This window comes from Equus asinus, chromosome 3, assembly GCF_041296235.1.
Source record: "Equus asinus isolate D_3611 breed Donkey chromosome 3, EquAss-T2T_v2, whole genome shotgun sequence".
Taxonomy (NCBI): domain Eukaryota; kingdom Metazoa; phylum Chordata; class Mammalia; order Perissodactyla; family Equidae; genus Equus; species Equus asinus.
This window is the reverse complement of record NC_091792.1, coordinates 94,205,281-94,229,011: the sequence shown is the minus strand read 5'-3', so window position 1 is coordinate 94,229,011 and position 23,731 is coordinate 94,205,281. Positions and strand designations below refer to the sequence as shown.

The 23,731-nt window shown below is 39.7% G+C and overlaps 1 protein-coding gene across 4 annotated transcripts in view; it reads left to right on the top strand.

Annotated features, from left to right (window-relative positions):
- ARHGAP24 (Rho GTPase activating protein 24) overlaps positions 1-23,731 on the top strand; it is a 705,468-nt gene that overhangs the window by 224,815 nt on the left and 456,922 nt on the right. The window contains exon 1 of one of the 4 annotated variants that reach the window (XM_014854138.3): positions 17,524-18,119. The exons of 2 other annotated variants lie outside the window; for them this stretch is intronic. The gene's annotated coding sequence lies outside the window, so the exon portion shown is untranslated. Of the gene's footprint in view, positions 1-17,523; positions 18,120-23,731 lie in introns of those variants that run through there. One more of the 4 variants, XM_070505412.1, reaches the window with a different exon arrangement.

Genomic DNA, 23,731 nt, shown 5'->3' with positions numbered 1-23,731 from the left:
TTGTTTTATTTCTTCATTGACCCAATAGGTGTTCAATAGCAGTTTCTTTAATCTCCACATATTTGTGACTTTTCCAGTTTTCTTCTTGTAGTTGATTTCTAGTTTCATACTATTGTGGTCAGAAAAGATGCTTGATATTATTTCAGTCTTCCTAAGTTTATTGAGACTTGTTTTGTGGCCTAATATGAGATCTATCCTGGAGAATATTCCTTGTGCATTTGAAAAGAATGTGCATTCTGCAGTTTTTGGATGGAATGTTCTGTGTATGTCTATTAAGTCCATCTGGTCTAATGTGTCATTTAGGGCTAATGTTTCCTTACTGATCTTCTGTCTGGATGATCTATCTATTGATGTAATTTAAATGTTAAAGTTCCCTAGTATTATTGTGTTACTGTCAATTTCTCCTTTTATGTCTGTTAACATTTGCTTTATGTATTTAGGTGCTCCTATGTTGGGTGCATAGATATTTACAAGTGTTATATCCTCTTGTTGGATTGTTCCCTTTATCATTATGTAATAGCCTTGTTTGTCTCTTGTTACAGTTTTTGTTTTAAAGTCTGTTTTGTCTGATATAAATATTGAGCCCAGCTTTCTCTTTGTTTCCATTTGCATGGAATATCTTTTTCCATCCCTTCACTTTCAGTTTGTGAGTGTCATTAGGTCTGAAGTATGTCTCTTGTATACAGCATATATATGGGTCTTGTTTTTCTATCCATTCAGCCATCCTATGTCTTTTGTTTGGTGCATTTAGTTCATTTACATTTAAAGTAGCTATTGATAAGTATGCACTTATTGCCATTTTGTTACTTTTTTCCTGTATGTTTTTGTAGTTCTTCTCTGTTCCTTTCTTCTTCTCTTCTTCTCTTCCCTCTTGATTTGGGGGCTTTCTTTAGTGTTATGTTTAGGTTCATTTCTCTTTTTTGTGTGTGTTTTAGTATAGGTTTTTGGTTTGTGGTTAGCATGAGATTTACATATAATGACCCATGTAAATAGCAATCTATATTAAATTGATGGCTTCTTAAGTTTGATCTCTTACCAAAAGCCCTACACTTTTACTCTCCCTGACTAGTTTTACATTTTTGACATCATATTTCACCTCTTTTATTTTTGTGTATCCCTTAACCTTTTATCTTAGGTATTGATGATTTTAGTACTTTTGTCTTTTGACCTTCGTACTAGCTTTACAGGTAGTTGATCCAGTCTCTTTCCTACATATTTGTCCTTACCAGTGATACTTTTTCTTTGATAATTTTCTTATTCTTATTTGTGGTCTTGTCTTTTCCACTTAAATAAGTCCTTTTAACAATTCTCACAAGGCTGGTTTAGTTTTTGCTTGTTTAGAAAACTCTATCTCTCCTTCCATTCTGAATGATAACCTTGCCGGGTAGAGTATTCTTGGCTGTAGGTTCTTTCCTTTCAGCACTTTGAGTGTATTGTGTGACTCCCTTCTAGCCTGTAAGGTTTCTGCTGAAAAGTCAGCTTATAGCCTTATGGGGTTTCCTTTGTATGCAACTTGTTGCCTTTCTCTTGTAGCTTTTAGAATTCTCTCTTTATCTTTAATTCTTTATGTTTTAATTATAATGTGTCTTGGTGTGGGCCTCTTTGAGTTCATCTGGTTTGGTATTCTGGGCTTCCTATACATGGATGTCTGTTTCTTTCCCCAGGTTAGGAAAGTTTTCAGGTATTATTTCTTCAAATATGTTCTCTGCCCCTTTGTCTCTCTCTTCTCCTTCTGGGACACTTATAATGCAGATGTTAGTATGCTTGATGTTGTCTTGGATGTCCCTCAGACTGTCCTCATTCTTCTTAATTCTTTTTCCCTTTTTCTGTTCAGCTTGGGTGATTTCTTCTACTCTTTTTTTACAGATCTTTGATCCATTCCTCTGTGTCATCTACTCTACTGTTGATTCCCTCTAGTGAATTTTTCATTTCCATTGTTGTATTCTTCAGCTCTGATTGGTTCTTTTTTATATTTTCTAATTCTTTATTGAAGTTCTCACTGTGTTAATCTATTCTTCTCTGCAGACAAGTGAGCATCCTTATGACTATTAGTTTGCACTCTTTATCAGGTAGATTGTTTATCTCTGTTTCATTTAGTTCTTTTTCTGAGAATTTCTCCTGTTCCTTTATTTGGAACGTATTTCTTTGTCTCCTCATTTTGCCTATTTCTCTGTGTTTATCTCTTTGTATTAGGTAGATCAGCTATGTTTCCAATCTTGCAAATGTGACCTTATGTAAGAGATGTCTTATGGGGCCCAGCAGTGTGTTCCCCTCTTGTCACCCATGCCAAATGCTCCAGGGGTGACCCCTGGGTGGGCTGTGTGTATCCTTCTCTCGTGGCAGAGTTGCTATTGCTGCTGGTGCACAGGTAGGCTTGGCTGTCTCCCAGGCTAGCTGGTTGTGAGGCTTGGCTGCATGTGGCTGCTATACGCATTTTATAGGGCAAGACAAGCCCCCAGCACTGCTGCCTGCAATATGCGATATCACACAACTATTGCAGTTTTGCTGGTAAACGAGTCAGGCCCCCAGCATGGCTAATTGTTAGGCTCAGGGGCACACAATTGCCACAGGCCCCTGGTGCAGATCCCTGCTGTGCTGGGCTGCCTCCGGTGTGGTGGATGAAGCAGGCTTCAGGTGATGCTAGCTGTGTAGCTCATGGTTGTTGTCAGCTGGCTTTTGGACGGGGTTGGCCTCTCACAAGAGCTGGCTTTGCTGCGTTGTGGTGCACAACCACCTCAGGAATGCTGATGTGCGGAGTAGGCCCCAGGCACAGCAGCACACAACCATTTCAGGTATTGATAGGCACGGCAGATCCCCTGTGTGGCTGTTTGCAATGTCCAATGGCACAAGTCTGGTCTGGGGTCACAAGTCTGCTGCAGGCTTGTTGGTGGGTGGGGCTGGTCTGTGGGGCAGGCTCCCTGCTGCACACAATTGCCTCAGGGCTCTACTGGGTGGAGCAGACCCCTGCACTAACAAGCTAGAGGAAGGATTCCAACGGCACCTGCCAGTTTTTGTGTCAGCATGATTGAACTAGGTGACAACAATGGCTGCCACCACTGTCTCAGTCCCTGGTGAGTGGGCCCAACCACCTCCTGCCTCTCTAGAATGTGCTCTGAGCTTAGTAAGTCATTCTCTTTTACAAATGGACTATGCACTTTCCCATCTCGTGTTTTTGTGCTGGTTTCTGGGCCAACTGAGTCTGTGCATGGGCACTTTAAGAGCAAGTTTTCCTTTCCTTGAAGTTCTATGGTTTCCCTGGGCATATGCCTTGTTGGTCTTCAAAACCAGCAAAGCCAAGTATTGTGGGATCTCATCTCTCTTGTGCTGGATCTAAGACCTTGTTTACCTCATGTGGAGCTCACATCCCCTCCTCCTCCAGGAAGACCTCCATACCTTTGAGATCACTCCAGGCTGTGAAGTGCCATAGCTGGGGTGTGGTTTTTATCCTCAGTGGGGCTGTGACTCTGCCTCTTCCCCCCCTGTCTGTGTGGTCCCTTGTGGTGGAGGTTCTTTTTATCCAGTTTCCAGATCTTTCTCAGAGGAAATTGTTCCACAGGTAGTTGTAGATTTGTTGTGTCCACGGAAGGAGGTGAGTTCAGGATCCTGTTACACTGCCATCTTCCAAACTCTCCTGGACTTGCACTTTCATACAAAACACACACTGCTCCACTCCAGTACATGAGTAGAGAAAAGCTCCCAGGAGGAGAAGCTCTGACAGAGGGGGCTACAATTCAATCAGACTCTGACATTTCCTTAGTTGAGGTTATTTTCTTGTGTATTGCTTCTGCTACTTAATTCTGTGTCACATCTCTACTTTCTCCAGGCCAATCATACAGCAAAACCCCCTGCTTGTATCACTTTAGCACAGTAAAGGTAGATAGATTTTCATTCTCAAAATGTATTATTAAACAGTAGGTAAAATAAAATGTTAAGAAACAATAACAACAGGAAACCCTAACACCTTACTGCTTGGTTTGCCAGTGGTAGTGGTGTCCATGATGGGAGGAGAGGGCAGAGATGCGGAGTGAGTTTTGCAGAATAAATACATGTCAAGGGGGTTGCAAGTCATAAATAACACATCACAGTTCAAGGCCAGTTCTTTCCTTTGCTCTTATGAACTCCAGCAGAAAAGTAGTTTTCAGATTCGAAGGGTACCAGCAAAAGGAAAAAAAACATAATTCAAGCTAAAATCTTCCACATCCTAGAGCAACATTTACCGTAGAACCTTCTTTAGGCTAGAATACCTATGCAGCCACCTTTACTAGTCTCTTTACCTCCCACCCCATACCTGCCTTTTGGCCGTTTAGTCATTGGAGATCATCTTGTTTTCCAGCATTCTGAAGCCTGACAATGTGAACAACATTCTCCATTGGAGAACAAACAACTGATAAAATCAAGCCATTTCTTATTTTAAGCCTCCCCAGCACGTCCCAGGCACAAAGGGAACTTCACTTGAAATTTCTCTTCAGAAGCTCTTGGCTACTTCAGAACTGATTTGTAGGCAGTGAGCACCAAAGAGCACTGCATCACTTCTTGCCTTAGGTTTCCTGTCGTGCATCTCCAAACAAATTAAAAAAAATAAAAGGTTTTTGGATGGGTCTAGAATTAACTTCAAAAATATGCAATATACAGTGTTAATGTCTGTCTATTGAAGTTTGCATACACAGATGATGATGCTGGAATATTGTGACAGGGAGCCTGGGCTTCATTGACATTTTATTGGCTATTTGCAATATCAGCAGCTACTAAACCATTTTCTCTTGTAGGCTGCATGAGTGTGTCTCCAACCTGATCTAAAAATATATCTGCCACAATGGTCTTCTACTCTCAAGGACTCAATCTCCAGACTACTATCTTTAGGCTCACATGGAGGGTTTCAGGATGAAAGTGAGAGGGCCAACTGTCCCTTTCTCAGAGCATTTGCCGCATGGCAGGGGCTGGGCATCTGTTTTTCTGTTCGCTTGTCCCTCACTCCTACAATGCCGCCTACCCCTTGATGGTTGACTCTTGGTTCTTTGACCTCATGCGTCTAGCTGCTTAGTCAACTTGTAAGAATCTCCTGCTTATTGTTTGCATGGACTTTGAGCTCTCTGCCACTCCTACCACCTTCTGCTCTGGATGTTTGCCTACTTGAATTAGGACTCCCTTGCTGCCTACTTTTCTTGTTTGCATGGAGACTATTTTCTGGTCTTGAAGCCCTAATCCTTCGTCTGCTGCCACTCACAAATATAGAGAGCATTTCAGGCAATTAAATGTCAGAATTGTCTGTCTGCAATTATTACATCCTTTCCAAGAGCATCCTTGTAAAATCCATTCTCTCCTTGTTTTTGTAGCTGCCTTGCTTCAGTTTTCTCTGTGGTGTTTGATCACGTGAATTACAATCTTCGTTTACCTGTTTCAAACATTTTTAAATGAGATATGCTTGATTTGGGTATGAGAAGATTGATTACCGTTCAAGAACTCATTACTGTTTTAATCATTATTGGTAATGAAGAATAGTGCTTAAGGGATTTCTTTTGAAACTGGAAACAAAGTATAGTATGGCTGGTGTCCATGACAGCCAGACCCCAATTTATGAAAAAGTTGTGATGTTAATGCCTGTTTCTAAACTAGGCTCGGGGAAATTGGAAGAGAACATGGACTAGAGGAAAAAGCAGTGGGTGTTAGACAGACCCAGGTTCTCATCCCAGAGCTGTTTGCTTACTACATAGGTAACTTTAGACATGCCACTTAAAATCTTTGAATTTCAGTTTCTCCCAGACTCCATACTACTGATTACAGAATCAAGTGAGACAATCTACACAAAGTGTCTACCACAGTTCTCAAACCAAAATAGGTCTTTAATAAATATTGCTAACCTATATCCTCTCTCATTAGACCCTCCATTCTTTACACTGCCACTGCTCTACACACAAATTTGATCGCATCAATTTCTTTCTTAGACCCTTTAGTATCTCAGAATGAAGTAAAAACTCTTAGAATGAAGATAAAACTCATTAGCATGCCCACGATATCTGATTTTACCCATTAAGGTACCTGAAACGTAACAGTGCACATATTCGGGAGGGCATTCCCTCCGACCTGTCACCCTCTTTTCATTTTTTGGAACAATACTTTTTGCCTCTCAGTATTGCCTCCATTGCCTACTAGCAAGTTTGGGGTTGAAAGGAGGTTGTCCATGTGGATGGTAACATAAGGTAGTATAAGAACTGAGCAAAGTCTTGAATAGGTGGTTGTTTTTTCCGCTGGATGGATAGAGGCTGATGGGCTATCAAAGGGAGAGACTGGTATAGCTTCTCTGAGTGCAAAATATACATTGTTTACTGATGTGGAAACAGGACCATCTATGGCCTCAGTTCCTGCACAACTCTTGGGTGGGAGTAGTGGACATGCTCACTTAGGTGCACGCTTGGAGATCTCAGCAGAATGACTTTGCCCAAGCGTGTGTGTCACTTTATGTCTCATTCCTTCATCTCTCCTCTCTCTCACTACACCTCTTTCCTATCCTCTATTTCCCCACATTCGGGAATTCTTTCTAGACTAGAGTTGAGGAGCAATGTCTAAATGACAATGTAGTCTCCCCTCGTTGAACACCCATTTATACTAGTCTTTCCTTTACCCTGAGTCATAGGGTTTTGAACCTATTTTTGGCTCATTGCTGTTTTCATTGTTTTCCTTGTACCATCCCTTGCCTGCAGCAAATGAATTTATAGATTGAAGGCACAGGGTAGAAGGGAATACTAGAAATAAAAATACATTGGTTACTATTTCAAAGATGCTGTCTCATCATAGAAGTCGAATTCCATCACACAGAAATGTTCCAGGAACTATCCACCATGTGAACAATGTTTACGTGAGAAAATGTCTTCATGATTTGAATCAAAGTTATTAGGAACGTATTACCTGCTGCTGTCAGTGTGGCAGCAGGGTGGATTGCTTCCCATCGTCCTAGTCACATGACTGCTGAGTAGCTGAACTGAGGACTCTTCCAGTTCTGAGCTGAGCAGGTGAGGATGTAGAGCACCTCAGGCAATGGACCTCAGGGATGCTGCTCCATTTGGGGCTTGCTTCTTGCCTTGTTTTCCTGCTCTCTCTTGAGTTTTTCCTTTTATTTGCAAGCCTAGTAACCTTTCCTTTCAGTGAGGATTTCTCTTCTCCCCTGTAGAATGTGACAAAGCGAGCTCTCTGCAACCTGGGCCTTTATCCCCTATCTCTGAAGTTAGTAGATAGGTTTTTTCTTTGTTTGTTTTTTTAGCCATTTGTTGTTGTTGTTCTTTTTGTTTGGCAAGGGGAAATCACTTTTTCAGGTCTAGTTCTGGTCTTGTCTCTGTTTGGTCTCAGAGAGGAACCTGTGCTCTAATCCTTAGTCAGTGGGACCCAGCTCTGAAATTAGACAATTGGATTAGTAATTATATTCTCTCCCATCACTCACACCTGGATTCTGGAACATAACAGGCTGAATTAAGACTCATCTTCATTTAGGAGAGAAGATAGGGTCAGTTTTTATAAGGAAAGCCATCTTAGATATTCTGACCCGGAAGTCAGAGCAGGCATTCCAGGGGAAAGGTGGGGAACCTCTGGGAGAGGTGCAAGAAGAAAAGGAGATAGGACAGTGTCTGTGAGAGGGAAATACCATCCCATTTCCTCTTTGTCCTCAGCAATCCTTTCCTAGCTCTGTAAAACCTCTCCTGGGTTATTTTTGGACTGGTCTATAAGACAGGATGAGTGGTGGAGAAAAGATAAAAAAAGGAAAGTAGAGGAATTTCAAGGATAGGATGGGAAATTCTATGAGCCATTTGGCTAGACAGCCATTTAAATTAAAAAGTTGTTCATAAGTCAGTTGAATACATATTAAGAACTACCTAATTGGAGTGTCGGACAGCATCATCTTTCTTGGATTAGATATAACTGATACCTGACTCACTTTGTCAGCTTCCCAAAGAATATCCTTTTGATTTTTGTCTTTGAAATCTTTGTCTTTTCCAACATTTGCCACAAACATTCATATTGAATGTATTGGCCACCTTGGTTCTGCAACGTCATTTCTTGGAGACTCACGATGGTCAAGGTCTCAGAGAGCTTTTGAGGAATGAACGAGATGGGTGTTTTCCGTGGGTTAAGGTAGCAGAGACTCGATGGAAGATGTTCAAGGCTGAATGGTAGGAATAATAGGAGCCTCCATTGGTTAAATGCGTTCCCTGTGTCAGGCACTGTGCTTTTCAGTTCACATGAAGCAACTCATTTTATGTCCAAAACAATTCTGTGGCATACCATCATGACACTAATGACTCCCAGCTGGAAAGGATACACTTACAGGATTAATGAGGAGTCAGCAACTGACATCTGACAAGGAAATCTCTGGTTGAAGAACATTGATTAACAAGGACCAAACAAGACTGAATCTATTATTAGAACATTACAAATATAACGGCAGGAGATCAGCCAGCAAGTGAGGAATAGACTATTGAAGAAACTGGTGCCAAAGAATAACAAAAAGTAGGGATCTCCAGGGAAAATCTATGGTTCTTGTAGAATTAGTGGATCAGTTTCCTGTTGGGAGTTTCTAGAAAACCACTTAGCACTGATGACATTTTTTCAGTATCTAATTCCAGCCTCATGGCCCTACCCTTTACAATTCCACTGGGTGAAGCACCTGTGCAGATTCTGGTATGTGTAGTTTTCTAGATCTCATAAAATCATAATGTTAATGGTAATCAGATTACATTATACATTGAACTATGAGATTTGGGCACTTTCATTTTTAGACAACCCTCATTATATCCAAAGGATCTCAAATGCTTGACAGTTCCATGAGTATATCATAAAATGTTTGAACCTCTGTACTTAAAATAGGCAAACATCAATATATGCATTGCTCATGCTGGAGCCCGTTTGTGCTGTGATATGAAGCTGGTGGTCAGGCAGGAGGGCAGTTAACGTGCTCATGGAACATAAATATATTGAAGGTTGCTAAGGAAAGAATAATTGATGGTAACAGGAATTAGTTGATTTTAATAAAGTAATTTGCTCAGTATCACTGAAGCAATTTAAAAAAGAAAGAGAAATGTTTAAATCTGTAAATTCTGTGCTGAAAGATCCAAGGTTAAGTTAAAATTATCACATAGTTTGTTTGTTAGCATTGTTAAAAACAACAATCAAGTTAATTAAAATAGAATTATAGTGGAACCATCTAGATAGATTCATGACAGCCATTTTAATGAGTTCCATTAATGGTAGCAATAATAATTCAGCTATTTTGAAACCAGCTCAATAGTTTTTATAAGGAATCCATTGTGCAAATTTCTCTCATGTTCCCGTTGGTAAAACTGTAGTAGCAGGATATTTAGACGGTGGACTCTAGAAAGAGCTGTGACCGCGACTGCTCTCTGGTGAATTGTGTAATGAATTAATCCTGTGCATGCTATTTGAGAAGAGTAGTTTCAATGAACGTATGTTATCCCTCCCAACACAGCTCTTCCACCTTCAAAGAACAATGCAAACACTGAAGGTGAGGGGACAGTCTAAGGTAAGGGTTTTCAGTCTTTTCCCAACTATTACAAACTCTTCTAATGTCAAAATATTTCAAAGTCTCACATGTGCGTAGTTGTATTTTTAGTATCCTATTGATTAATTGAAGGTGTAATGACACCAAAATTCTATGAATTCTCTAGCAATTTGCATCTTGCTAATCACAGCTTCTACATTCACAGGGGCAAGATTAGTGGATTTTTGTTTGACTCCTGACGTTTTAGCTCTCAGACAAAGCTGCTGTATTCTTGTCCTTCCCTTTCCCTCTCTTCCCAGGATAGGGCCATCGGTATTGGAAATCCGGGGTGGAAAAAGACAGGTCCCCAAGTTTCTGCAATTTCTCCTTTCAAAGTCCATCTGAACAGGAAGTTGGGAAAAAGGAGAGGGGGTTACTAGGGTGTAGATATCAACACATCTGGCATCTATTTCCTCTTTCTGTGAGAATGTTTTTCTTATAACTTATCACGAATTTCTGTTTAATATATTTTCATTTGTAATTGGAACAAAATAAAGTTAAAGAAAGAATGAAACTGAATATTTATTCTTTGTCCCTAATTCTGTGAATATTGAGACTTTATGTAGTGAATAATTAAAAGGCTCTTCATTATAGTAAATAAATTTTGACTTTTGGGGCTCAGACATGACCAATGAGGTTTATAAATATCACTCAATGTAGATAATTTGTTAATCTTTTTATTGTAGCCTTTTAAGTAAATAATTCATTTTTTAAAATTTTAAAGCCTTATGACTGCTCAAAAAATCACACAAAGGCCAGGTATATATCCATAAGTTAACTTATTAAAGCTCACTAGTAGCCTAATAGGAGTTGTTACATAAATTTGTCATGGCGCCCCAGGTTGTTACGAAGCTGTGTGTTCATGGACTATTAGTGTACAGTTCAGCACAGTATGCTTCACCCTGGGAAGGGCTATTTTCACTGGGGATTCCCACAGCTATGAAATAAAAATTACAATCATAAGGTCTCATCTTACCTCGATAAAATGCAAAAGCAAACTTTTTACTATTAATAAGTTTATCGGTACCTATTATATAAAATCATACATTTCAGAAACAGAACCAGTAATTACAAAGTCAACATGGGTATAACATGGGTCAATTAATAACATATTCATCTTAAGAGGAGTGAATTCTTGGCCTGTTGGACTTTACGTGTAGAAATTATTTTGCTTGCAAGATAACCTCTGAATATGACAATCTATTGAAAAAAAACTGTATGTAGACTGGGCTAAATTTAAACAAGCATTTTAGTACTAAATTTGGCATTTTTCACTAATAAAATTACAGGAAAACTTTGCTATAATCCTCTTTTCTTTTCACTGGAATATTAACATAAATTTTTAGTCTCAAAAATTCCAAATCAATATAATCTTTGTGTGCATTTTATTAATTATCTTAAGTAACCATTTGATTCTGTTTTTTTTAAGCCAATGAGGACCATCATGAGGAATTAACAAGTCATTTTATACATGGCAAGTAGCTTAATATTAAATATTTGTTTTATAACATTAACTTTATAAGAGGCTTAATGAAATTACTATTTTTATAGTGATCCTCTAAAAAGGAGAAGAGAAATGGCGGGGGCGAGATAATGTTTGAATTACTTTTAAGCCAAAAGATTACATTTCTCTAGATTTTGTCAAATGTTGACTTAAATAAGTATGAGAAACTTCAACCCAAATGTGTATCTTTTAGAATTTCATAAGCAATTAAAGCTGGAGATGAAAATAAAAGTTTTGTTGTTGTTGTTGTTGTTTTAGGCTTTCCTAGAGTAGTGCTCAATCCAGAAAATATTTTAATGTTTATAAACTGATTTTCAAAAGATTTGATACAGGCTGACCTGGCAGCATAGCGGTTAAGTTCAACGTGCTCTGCTTTGGGGACCTGGGTTCATGGGGTTCGGATCCCGGGCATGGACCTATGCCACTCATCAAGCCATTCTGTGGTGGTATCCCACATACAAAATGGAGGAAGATGGGCACAGATGTTAGCTCAGGGCCACTATTCCTCAAGTAAAAAGAGGAAGAGTTGTAACCGGTGTTGGCTCAGGGCCAATCTTCCTCACCCCCCCCCAAAAAAAAATTAATACCATAACTAAATTTTTTATAAATAGTGGGTGGATTTTTCTATTATTATACAATTCAAAACTAGAGATTCTGTGCCATACATACTAAGAAAAATGTACCTGGTAAGTACCTGGAAAATCTTCACATTAAATATACTCATTGTCTTCTAGTCTATAAAGTAATGCATTGAGAATTTAAAGAACAAATGAGCAAAAATATAAAATATGTCGAGATGTCTTTATCTACTGGTTACAGTCTAGGCTAACATCTGCTCAAATAATGATTTTAACAACATTACCATATGAAGAGTAAGTCTTTTGTTTGCCTGTAAAGGTAATTTTATGGGACCCCCCAAAGGATGGTCTCCTTCTCTGTCTTATGTTTTTGAAATTCCCTTTCTTGAGGAACTTGGAATGATTTTCCCCAAGTTTAATTCAGAGGATATTTTATGGACCCATCTGACCTCCCATCCAAAAGCATCCTTCTTCCTTGAAAATGCATCCATGTCTCAGGCTGAAGTCTTGGGCTTCAGTTTCCATCTTGCGGGCTTATTCCCCACAATAACCATTGAGAAGCCTATTTTACTGGTCTGTCCGTTCTTGAATAAGGCACCCAGGGCAGAAAGTCTCCCACCGAAGTCATCTAACATGGATTGCTCAGCATTTAGAAAACCATCATTTGCCCTCATCAGACTCAACTTAGCTTCGTCCCATCTTACTCTCAACCTAACCTCTTCACTCTTGCAAAGTAAGCTTTTGCAAAGTTTGCTTGCTACCATTTTCAAACTTTGAAAAAGTTGAGAAATTTGACACAAGACAAGAAAAGAAATGGAAATGGAGAGGATAATAACTTTGTAGTCTTTTTTTTTTTCTTTTTTGGTCTGCTTAATAGCCCACATGTTGAACTGCCCTTCAGTCATTGTCTTCTTGGAATATCTCCTAGTTTATTTTAAAAATCTTTCAAAAATCACATTATTTTCATTGATTTCCCAGGAAATTTATGTTGAGAAATTTTTCAAATATTGAGGAAGTACTGATCCTCAACTCTATTTTTTACATAGTCAGCCTCTGCCTATCTTTTCTGTCTTAAAAAGCAAACTTGTCATTTCATTTTTTTTCTTCAGTTTCACTTCAAGATCTTAAAACTAATACTCATTTCTCAGGAACTAATTTTCAAGTTTCTGAATTACTGAAACCACTTGCTGTTCTCCCTGATATTTCCGCCTGCTTTTTGGCCAATTCACTGTTCATTAGCACCTGCAACAGATGGTGAACGTGGAGAGAAAGACGCAGAGCAGTTAATTCTGCTATTTGTTTGAAACTTGAATAAAAGGTTTGGTAGGATAGTATATTAAAATTAATACCTAAAACGGGGTTTAAAATTGGTCTGTAAGAGGATGACAATCTTCCTCCTCACAAAAGAATGTAATGACAATTATTTTCAAGCCCTTGACCAGAACAAGTGATGTGAGGGAAATTTTGCTGTCCTTGGCATAGGCTGTTGACACATTAGTGAAAAGAATCCAGAATTTGTACTCAAATGGCCTGAATTCAAGTCTTATCTTCATCCCTCATTAGCTTGTGAGATTCTGAGCAAGGGGTATACAATGCGTCTCTCTGTTCTCTCTTCTGTAAAGTGTAAGCAAAAAGAGATTTTTCACAGGGCTGCTGCAATGAAAAGACATCACGTATACGAAGGCACTTTAAAAACTATAAGGAATATTCCTATTATTTGTCATCATTATCAATCTGTTTGAATGAGTTATTTTGATTCATTTTCACTTTCTTATTTAGTTTTCATGAAAGATAGTTTACTAAGTTGCCAGTTATGTCTGCACTCTGTAACAATAAAACATTTTATTCTCCATGATAACCTCATTGGTTTTAAATGACTTAAAGAATGACCTCAGCCCCACATCTCTAGTTAGCTGAGATATAGCCCAAACCAGGAAACTAACATTTGCTCAAGCTTGAGATCAATTGTGCCTAGTAATCAAGTCCGTTAGCAGTTTTAATAGCTCAACTTTGTATCTTGACAGTATATTGCTGTTACTCAGGGCTCAAATGGAATTAGATGTTTTAATATTTTAAGTCCCACATTAGTTTTATATTAAGAGCTGAGTCCACAAGTGGGAAGTTGCCTGTCTGGAGGAATGTTTCACTTAATGAGTGTGCATGTGTGATATTAACATGCATGGTGTGTGTGTGTGCAAGCCTGTACTCATGGCTGAGTAGAGAAAGGAGAGAGGATGTGGTGAGCTGAGATGTGAATGATGGGAAAATAAAGGCTGCCTTAGAGAAATTGTGAGTAAGCAAGCACAAGGAAACTCTAGAATAGTAAGCGAGAGATTTAGAAATGGCCACTGAAAGTATAAAGCAGGAGATGTTTCTGGGAACTGATTGGGAGGAATCTGCATATCTTGGAAGGGAGAGTTTAGTTCTTTAACAGGATCCAGTAAAGCCCTGAGTCCAGATGTAACCAGTATCAAAGAAAACTGTTTTAACTGGAAACTGAGGTTTGAATTCAGGGCTCAGGTAAAAAGGACCTCACTTTGGGTAGTAATATGATCCAAACCATTATATAAGATAGGCATGCACACAGAGGTGAAGAAACAGACATATCCAAAATGTTAACAATACTTACCTCTAAATGGTGAGATCATGGCAATCTTTAAACTCTTCTTTTATGCTTCTTTGTAGTTTCCCAGTTTCATGACTTGAACATATATTAATTTTGCAATCAGACAGAAGACAACAAATACTATTTTGGAAATAAAATTTAATCACGGATTTTTTCTTTATACCATCTAATCTGGGAGTTTAGGGGGCGATGGAGTGTAACATGGGATGCCACCAAAAATATGTCAATTCAATAAGACTATAGTGATGGCTGATACCATGCCCCACTCAGGATCTAAACAAGCATGTAACTTGCTTCATTTTTAAAGCCCTTGACTGACAGCAGGCCTGTGATGGAATTACAGACGCAGGAAGGAACCCGCCACCATAGCAGCCTATCTCTCTTTCGCACTTTCTCTCCTTTATTATCTTTCTCGCAGGAATTTAAGTGGATTTGCTTGTTTCCATCATTTTACCAGTAGGAGTACATCTGCTTGCCTTGCATCATGTTATCCAAAGTTTTGGGGACAGTGGGCACGAAACCCCCTCAATCTCTTTCCACCCCATTTAGCTGAGACAAAATGACTTTCTCAAAAAGGAACTTCCACCAGGAAATAAAAAGAGGAAAGACAAACAGACATTTTGAAACACACATGCTTTAAAGCACAGCCTTCTCTCTTAATCCTGAAATCATTTCTCGGCATATTCTAGTACCCACACAGATTCTGCATTGTTGGTGAGAGCCCGAAGGAAATGTTAGGATTTTGGCATTTCTTGACTATTCAGTTTTGTTACTGTGTTTTTTGCCCTCTTAGGAATTTATGTTTTCCCAAAAGAAGACATAATTAAAGAGCCCCAGGATCTGATCTTAAGGGACAAGTGGGTAACATGACAATATGTTACTCTATGCTAAGGTCTTCAAAGAATCTGGCAAGGGATCCAGTGGAAAACTTTGTCATTTTTAAATTAATAAATTGCATTAAGGCACATTTTTAATCTCTTCTTGTTTAATAGTACTGTTTCACCCATATATTTGAAATATTAGACAAAGTGATTGTACAAACTCTTGCTGAGGTTCCTCTAACTAAATTCCAATCAAAGTGGCCTGACAACAACAGGGGCCATTGTCTGTGGGTTCTTTTCCTGTCTTTGACCCTGGTAGTACTGATACTAAACAATTTGTCCATGGGTAGTGAGGCCATTATCTTCTTTCCTTCTCTCCTCCTCCTCCTATTTCATTTCTAGGTCCCTGAAATCCTCTGGTCCTGTAGGTATTGCACATGCCCCTTGTAAACCTGAGGCCCCTCAAACCCTGCCTGCTTTTTATACCTGCCTTTCATAGACCCTTCTGAGAGCGCCTACGACTTGGACATCCTGGAAAGTTAGCCCTCGCCCTTGAAGCACGCGCGGGTTTTGTGGAGTTAATCCGAAGCATGCCTGGGGCTCAAAATTAAGCTGACTGGTAAAACTCAGCTTTCGGTGATGCCCTGGGTAAGTTCTCATCAGAAATTCTGGGAATTGAATGACAGCCACTACCTTCCCCGGAGTCTGTATCAGTCACATGAGCATCCTCCTCTGGTTAGGATCTTTCAGGTCTCTTGTTTAAGAATTTATTTCTCCTTTAAAGGTGCTACAATAGGATGAGGGATGTCCTCCAGTCCCAATTAATCCACAAATAAGGGAGGAATAACATAGTCTCAGTCACGTGAACAATCAAGCATTTTCTAGTTCAGGTTATACCCTCTTGTAACAAGGATCTTTGCTAAATCCCTAAGGGGCTTCTAGGAAAGGAATACAGTGACGCTTCTGTTTGTGCAGAGAAGTGGGACTGGAAGAGGGACCTTTGATAGGTACACCTCTTCCCTGCTTGATACCGAAGTGACGATCTTTCTATCCTTCAGTTGTTCTGTCTAGCTTAAGATAATCACACACTTCACACCCGTCAATGAAGTGATGGCAAGTGGAAGGGGTGGAGACAGGAGTCAAGAGATGCAAAGGGAAAGGCTTTGGATGCAAGGGAGTATCCCAGAGGCGTGTCTTAACTTTCAGATTAGGGACTACCTAGTAACCACCTTGAGTTCAATTTTATATTGTCTTGAGTCTAAGTGGCTTGTAGTAATAATTGTTAGATCCTGAAATAGGTTACTGACATGATAGGTTCCTTGTCTTTTTTAAATGTCAGGATCTTGAATCATGCCTATTGACACTCATCTTCCTGAGTCTTTTGAATCCATCAAATGCATGCAGATTTCATTTTGGTTAATTTCACTGTTTTCCAGCTTTCATCTAAAACTGCCCATTGGCATTTACCTGCCAAGGTGAGGGTAGAACGGTAAAGCCATATGAGTTGACGAAGGTCATTTATTCCTACCAATTAGAAAATGAGCTACAGTGCTTCTGGCTAGGAAATCCATGCACATTTTTAAAAAGGAAATGCCAAAAGAGATTTTTTTTTCCTCGAAGAACTTAATTTGATCCATTAATGGGCTGAGAATTCTCCAGCCAGAAAATCAATTTTCTAGTGGGACCTCAGGCTGGGATGGGGCAGCTCACTAGGAAGGAAGACTCCAAGAAACCACAGAAAGAGGATAAAAGAGAAAAAACATATCAGCGTCCGCACAGACTTTTACTTTTGGTGTTTCTAAATGTGAAGGTGAGCTCTTTCTTCCACATCAGTGGAGATCCCTAATGAGGACACTCTATTATGTGTCTTAGAGAAATTTGGTGAGGATTTCCAAATAATCTAAAGCTTTATAAAGCTTTGTGAAATAATTTGAGTTGGCATTCCAGGTAACCAATACTGCAAAATCTAGACTCGAAATAGACCTTCTGTGGCGGTGGCAGGAAGAAAGGCGGCTGCATTAGCAAAATGTTTACCACTCTGTCCTCTTTCTTTTCATTCTGTGTGATTCTGAGAGCTCTTAAACCATGATAAGGAAGTAATTACGCTTTGAATTTCTCTAAGGATCTAACTAGAGGACATTCATCTAAATAAGCATTTCTAGGAATACAGGTTTAATGACCCAAGTAACTCTGATTGGAGAAATAAGATTTTACACAGAGAGCTGAGGGAAGCAAGTAAAACCGATGTGTGGGGTTTGGCCAAAGAAATGCAGAGCTCCTAGAGAGCAGGAGACACTTATTCTCCATCCTTCTCCGCACCCACAGCCCCAGATCTGGACGGATACGTATCTATGATACACTAGAAATGAAATGAGTGATGCCAGCTGCGGAGGGATGGAGGCAGGGCCGGCTCTGTCTGGCCTTCGGGAGGCCGGAAGCCCGGCAGTGTCACTCAGGCTCCAAGATAACCGAGCAGAGAGGCGGTGGGCGAGGGCAGGGCTCCTGCCGGCCTCCCCAGTCGTGCGGCTCGAATCTTCTGAAGCTGCCAGTTGCCAAATGAAATCTGAAACCCCGGGCTGCGTCTGAGGGTTGGCCCCGCTCAGTTGTTCCAGCCTCTTGCACTGTATATTTACACATTCACACACAATCACTCTAACTTCTGGGACTCTTCTTTGCGCAACTGCTAGGATTTCTCAAGTGCATGTGGCAACCCAGCCCAGCTCCGGGAGGAAACCGGCGGGGCTCGGCAGGGTCTCGAAGGCCCAGGAGCGGTCAAGGCTGCGGCGGGGGCCGGAGAGGACCGAGGCGCGGGCGGCGGGGGAGGAAACACCCCCAACTTTCCACCGCAGCTCAGCCGCCGCGCATTTCCTCCGAAACCGCAGCTGCAGAGAGACCAAGTGCATGGGGCACAACACTTCCCCTTGTTGTGGGAAGTAAAGGAGCCTCCTCTCCCCACCTTCTTCTTGTCCTTTTCTTTCCGCTGGTCCTGGGAGCCTTTTCCTTCAGGGCAGCCGCCGTCCCGCATCTGTCGCGCGCTCCGGGCAGGGTAGGTGACGCCGCCGCGGGGGTGCGCCGGGGCGCGCGGGGGCTGCGGGCACAGCTGCGTGCGACACGGGAGGGGGCGGCTGGGGGCGAGGAGGGCTCGCAGGAATCCGGTGCTGGCGCTGTGTGCCTGCGCGCGCGCGTGTGTGTATGATGGGAAACAATGCTCCTTTTTTATTTTTAAAAGGATAAAAAGGGGGCAAGCCGTGTCTGTGATAGTATGTGTTCCTGGGCTTAAAAATAGATGGAATTAATAAAAACTCTTTGTGCGCTGCAATTCCCTTACTATCCATCCACCCCTTCCCCATGGCTTGTTTCCGCTAATGCCTTAGGAGAGTTTCCTAGATAACAGGCATACGGAGGTTGGTTTTAATAATGAGCACTTTATTGCAAACGTAAAGCGTTAGGGAATCTTTGGTGCATTCTTAGCTACCCAAAAGACTTTGTTTAGGTTTTTTTTTAAAGCAACTTTTTGAGGAAGTATCCATCCTCTCTTGAGAATAAATATGTAATATGTTCTCATTTAAAAAAGAATACTTGAGACTGCATTTCTTTTCTAAGTGTTGCAGTAGAAAGGGAGATAATGTTACTCTGGGTTCCTTAGAGATGTTAGGTTTTCAATACCAACCAGTAATAGGGAGCCCAGACTCCCTTGTAGTCTATGTCTATTTTAATTCATTTGAGTTAAAAAATAATCTCCAAGATATTTCTGTTTCCATCCTAGTTTATTTTATGTTACTTTTTTTTGTAACCCAGCAAGACATCATCCTTTCATCTCTTTCTAAAAAGATGAAATAACTAAATCATGCTGGGTATTTGAAATACAAAAGTTGTGACGGGTTTGTTTATCCATAAGTAAAACAATCTGTGTTGCTGTGTCTGAGTAAGACAAATTAATTGAAATCCAGGGATATTTACAGTAGAGTTAAGAGCTTTACTCAATTACTGAGAAGATGGACAGACAGATTAAATACAAACAATCTGCTCCTTAATTCTAATTAGAACTCATAACTAACCCCTAAGGGCAAGAATGAATGTTGGTATTAAACTGGGCATCATAAAACATAAAACACACAGAAATAATACGTTAGAAAAAGCCAGAAAGCAAGCATAAAGCCACATCAGACTTGTTAAGATCTCTCTCTCCCTTTTAAATTTCTTAATACTTCCTCTTCCCTGGGAATATTTCAGCTTCTAAGAGAGCCCAGTAATACAATTCTCGTTTTTGTCTTACCTGAGTGTCTGACCTTCAGGTAGCAAGTGGAGAAACCTCTTCTCTTTAGAGCCATTACTGAATTGTCAGAGAATTGACCTTAGACATCTTGGAGGACTGAGATAATGACAAAACTTTAAAGTAAATAACATCTTCCTACCACTCAGAAGGTATGTTCTTGGTGGAAGACTTGTAAGTGGGAATAAGGGATACACTGAGTTTTTCAGATCTGGAATTTAGTTTGAGCTATGGGTAAGGAATATACAACTAGTGTGGTAAAAGGAAGGCGAATCTGTAATTCTTTCTACATGGGAAAGGCTGTTGAAACTCAGTCTGTCCTTGGCTTTCAACTGTATTATTTAGTTTTATTACTTAATCTCAGGGGTTTGGGTTTGAGAGGGGGATAGTTTCTCAGTAATGTTCTTTTGGGCTGTGTAAACTGTGAATTTGAACCATTTTGAAAATACAACCCAGTAGAAAGTCAGGAAGAATTATGTTTTCAAGGAAAAAAAAATCACGGCTGAACTAATAGTAATGTAGCTTTCCACATAAGAGCGCAGATTTAAGCGTAAAAGTGGAAAGTGTTCTGGGCTGAAATCCCCAGTGAAATCCTTTTAGGTTTTGCTCGGTATGGTAATGGCCAAAGCTCTGAGAGTTTTCACTGGTCATAGTTGTATTTACTGCGTGATCTTGGACTCTCCATGGTGGAGGGTCGGCGTTAGGAAAAATGGGAGGGGGCAGGGAGGATGAGGGATGTGCCACAGGTGGTAATGAGGGGTTTGAGTCTGATTACTTTGCTGTCTTGGCTAAACCTAGTTAGTGTTTACCATCAGTGCTCTTAGTAGTTTTGCTGTCACCTACTGGCCCATTGACGCCTGTTTTCTTTCCGGCTCTATAAGTGTCCAGGTTGGTTTCTTGGGGTAGAAATCAGGCAGGTGCTGCTGCAAAGTCCAGACCATGCATTTGGTTCCTGTTCTTAGTGTTTGCGGTGCTGTGGACCCTTTTAGTTACCTGTGGTTATTTTCCTGAGGTATTTTCCAGCCAGTGCTTAAGGGTTCTTTTCATATGAGTTGAGCTTATGTAATGATGATTCCTTCTTTCTGATTTTTTGATTTTTGGTAAAGGTGAGTACTTTGGAAAAACAATATGGGGGAGATGGATAGAGCCTTAGCTTGGAACATAGAAAGAAGGGACAGCCACCCACCCGGTCACATATGGATGTGTAGGTTGATGATAGCAAGAACCTAAGGCATCCATTCTATGCTGATCACATTTTACTGAGGAAAAAAAGCAGAAGAGATTTAAATTCAAAAGATGCCTGTTTGCTTTTAAATCCATGGCTAAAGCCTTAAGATTTCTCCCAGATGGAGAAAGGTATTTAGAAATAAAATTGTTAATAGGCAACTTAGCATGAAGTTAATGCTCTTCACGTGAAGACTTGGAGGCGCAATGGTAACCCATCTGTCTTTGCTACATGAACTCAAACTTTGCAAAATTATGATGGTTTCAGCAGCTAAGTAAAAGCATATTTGGAAGTGGAGGGATTATTGTGATGAAGAGTCAAAGAAAGAATGTTCAGTTTTCGAGGTTATTGTGTACATGTGTGCTTTTCAGCAGTGTCTACACTCTGCTGCGGCAGTCCTACAATTAGTCTTTATAAAGTGCAGATCTAATTGTGTCAGTGCCTTGCCCTAAAACCTTTGATGGATCCCAATGACCTACAACATTAACTCTAAACTCTTTAGTATAGTGACTAAAAGCTCTTCAAAGGCCTTCCTTTTTAGCTTTCTCTCCCCTTGCTGTTCAAACTTCCAATTTCTTGCTCTTGAATTTTCATTCTCCTGGAATTCCCTCTGCCTGGAAAGTCCCACTTGATTCTTGGTGATCCATTTCAAGTGGAACTTCCTTTGGGAGAATTTACCCAATTCCACGAAGAAGAATTAATCATTTCATCTTGTTTGCATCCATGGTGTTTTGAGCATCCTTTGAATAATTATTTTAGTAATTTTTACATGCCCCACCCCCAAACCCAACCAACTACAGTGAGTTCCTTAATGGGTGTACTGGTGGTGGGAGAACCACCTGTATCCTAGTGCCCAGGACGGTGTCCGAAACAGAGTAGACATCTGTTAATGTTTCTTCAGTAAATGAGCAAGCAAAGTCATCAATGAATAAAGTACTAGTAGACTCCAATTTGTGCAGATAGTTATACCCCAAAAGTCCATTTGAAAAATGTCTATTTGGACTGAGAGCTCATTTTCTAAAAGTAACAATGCTACAAAACATAATTTGCTTTCCAGACCAGCCCACGCAAACCTCTTTAATTGCTATAATACATGAAATATTGTGCTTTGCAATTCTAAAGCAAAAGTATAAAAACTACTGTGGAATTATCCCTTTTTTTGGGAAATCACAAAATACACTTGATTTTAAAGATAGTAGAAACAGTTAGAATAGATACACATTTTCCACAATTGTTTTCTGTATTATACTATAAAATCTGTAATCTGTCCAATCCCAGTGGGATGTCCTAGATTTGGCTGTAAGGACTAAGAAGAGGTAAATTTGGAGATTCTGTTGCCTGTGGAATGGGCAATAATGGTCAACAAAATAGAAATACTAATTTTGGCTATTTAATAATTATCTTGAGTACTAGTGCTTGAAGGAAACTGGATTTAATTAAAGGAGAATGTGGAGGTGGATGGAGAGGAGGAAACTCAGAGGGGCACCTTCTTCCGTGTTGCTGATTCTCTATTGTATTGATTTTCTTTTCATCTCGTTTGAGCACTTAAGCAAATCCAAAGTTTCTTCCTGAAAAAAATTTGTCTTTGTCTACAGTTGTTTCTGCTGCCTAATATGTAGCAGAAGGGGGCTTACGCTCCATTTGAACCAAAATACAAATGGGCTCCTGTCATTTTCAGAACAGTGATACCTTGTCACTTGCAAACTTGCCATTTAGCACTTGGATAATTTTTCAATTAAGAGTGCATAATACTTGTGTTTTAGGCACTAGCCAGGGACCCTAAGTTCAGGTTGCTTCTTGTATAGTATCTCTAAGAAGACTGGAAAAGCAAGCATTGATATTTAAAAATAATAGTCTACTTAGTTTTCTAAACCTTCCATGCTGTCTATTTTTATCAAATTATATGACCAGAAATTTACCTATCCTTATCACATTACAATGCTTTTTTGTTACATTGTCTTCATTCCACTGTGTTTTAAATAATACTCTTCATGTTTTGCTGAGAGTCAATATAAAAGAGATGGGCTGCATGGAAAATATCTAAGCACTTTTTGTTGTGTATTTCAATATTACTTATACAAGGATCTCCATAAATTCATCTTTGATTTTATTGCTTTAAAATGCGTGTCTCTTCTGATTAGTGTTGTTTCTTTTGTTAGAAGAGCAAAGGGTAAGAAATCACTGTGTTTCCCGTTTTGTCTTGTCACCTGAGAAGCTCAGAGCTAAATGAGTTGACCAACTGTACCCTAGTCCAGGTTTTCTGACAGCTGGTTTGTGTCCGTTGAGCCTTTCATTAATGTACCGATCATACCCATACCTTTTAACTAGTTAACTCAAATCCATTATAGAAATAGGTTAAATTGCCTTTATTTTGTATTTTTTTACTCTTTCTAGACTTGTAGTTAAGTATTTATAAATTTCTATTTTGTAGCTTCAGTTTGTATTTTAGAGCCAATATTTTTTCCAGATCATTTTTTTGTGGTTCCTTGAAACATTTGAGGTACTGTTTTTATACTCCCTGATGGATAAAATGGCTTTGCCCCAAATATTACATTTCTTGAAAACCTTAGAAGGAAAATCATGGCTGAGTGATTTTGAAAGCAGATATTTAAGGCCAAACATGTGCGTTCTTTTCAATATGTGTATCACAAATGTGCGGAAGAGAGCCCTCAGGGATAGCACTGAGAAACAGAAGAGAAAACCTTCTTTTTGTTACAAAGGAGATCTATGGATAAATTGAAGCTTATTGAGCTGTAATTAGGACTGTTTTCTGACCATTAAATTGAGTCTCCACAAAATAAAGTAATTTTTCAAATTCTGCAAGAGGAGAAAATAGTTCTCATTTTGTCCTGAAATTTTTCTCTCTCTTTGAGTCTCACAGACTCTCATGATGATAATCACTCTAATGAATTAAGCACCTACTAAGTAACCAAGCACTCCATGAGATTACTTCTACTAGAATATATATATATATATAAAACGACTTCTGTTTTTTTGGTGAGGAAGATTGGCCCTGAGCTAATATCTATGGCCAGTTCTTCCTCTTTTTGCTTAGGGAAAATTGTCCCTGAGCTAACCTCTGTGCCAGTCTTTCTCTATTTTATATGTGGGATGCCGCCACAGTGTGATGATGTATGGTATGTAGTGGTATGATGAGTGA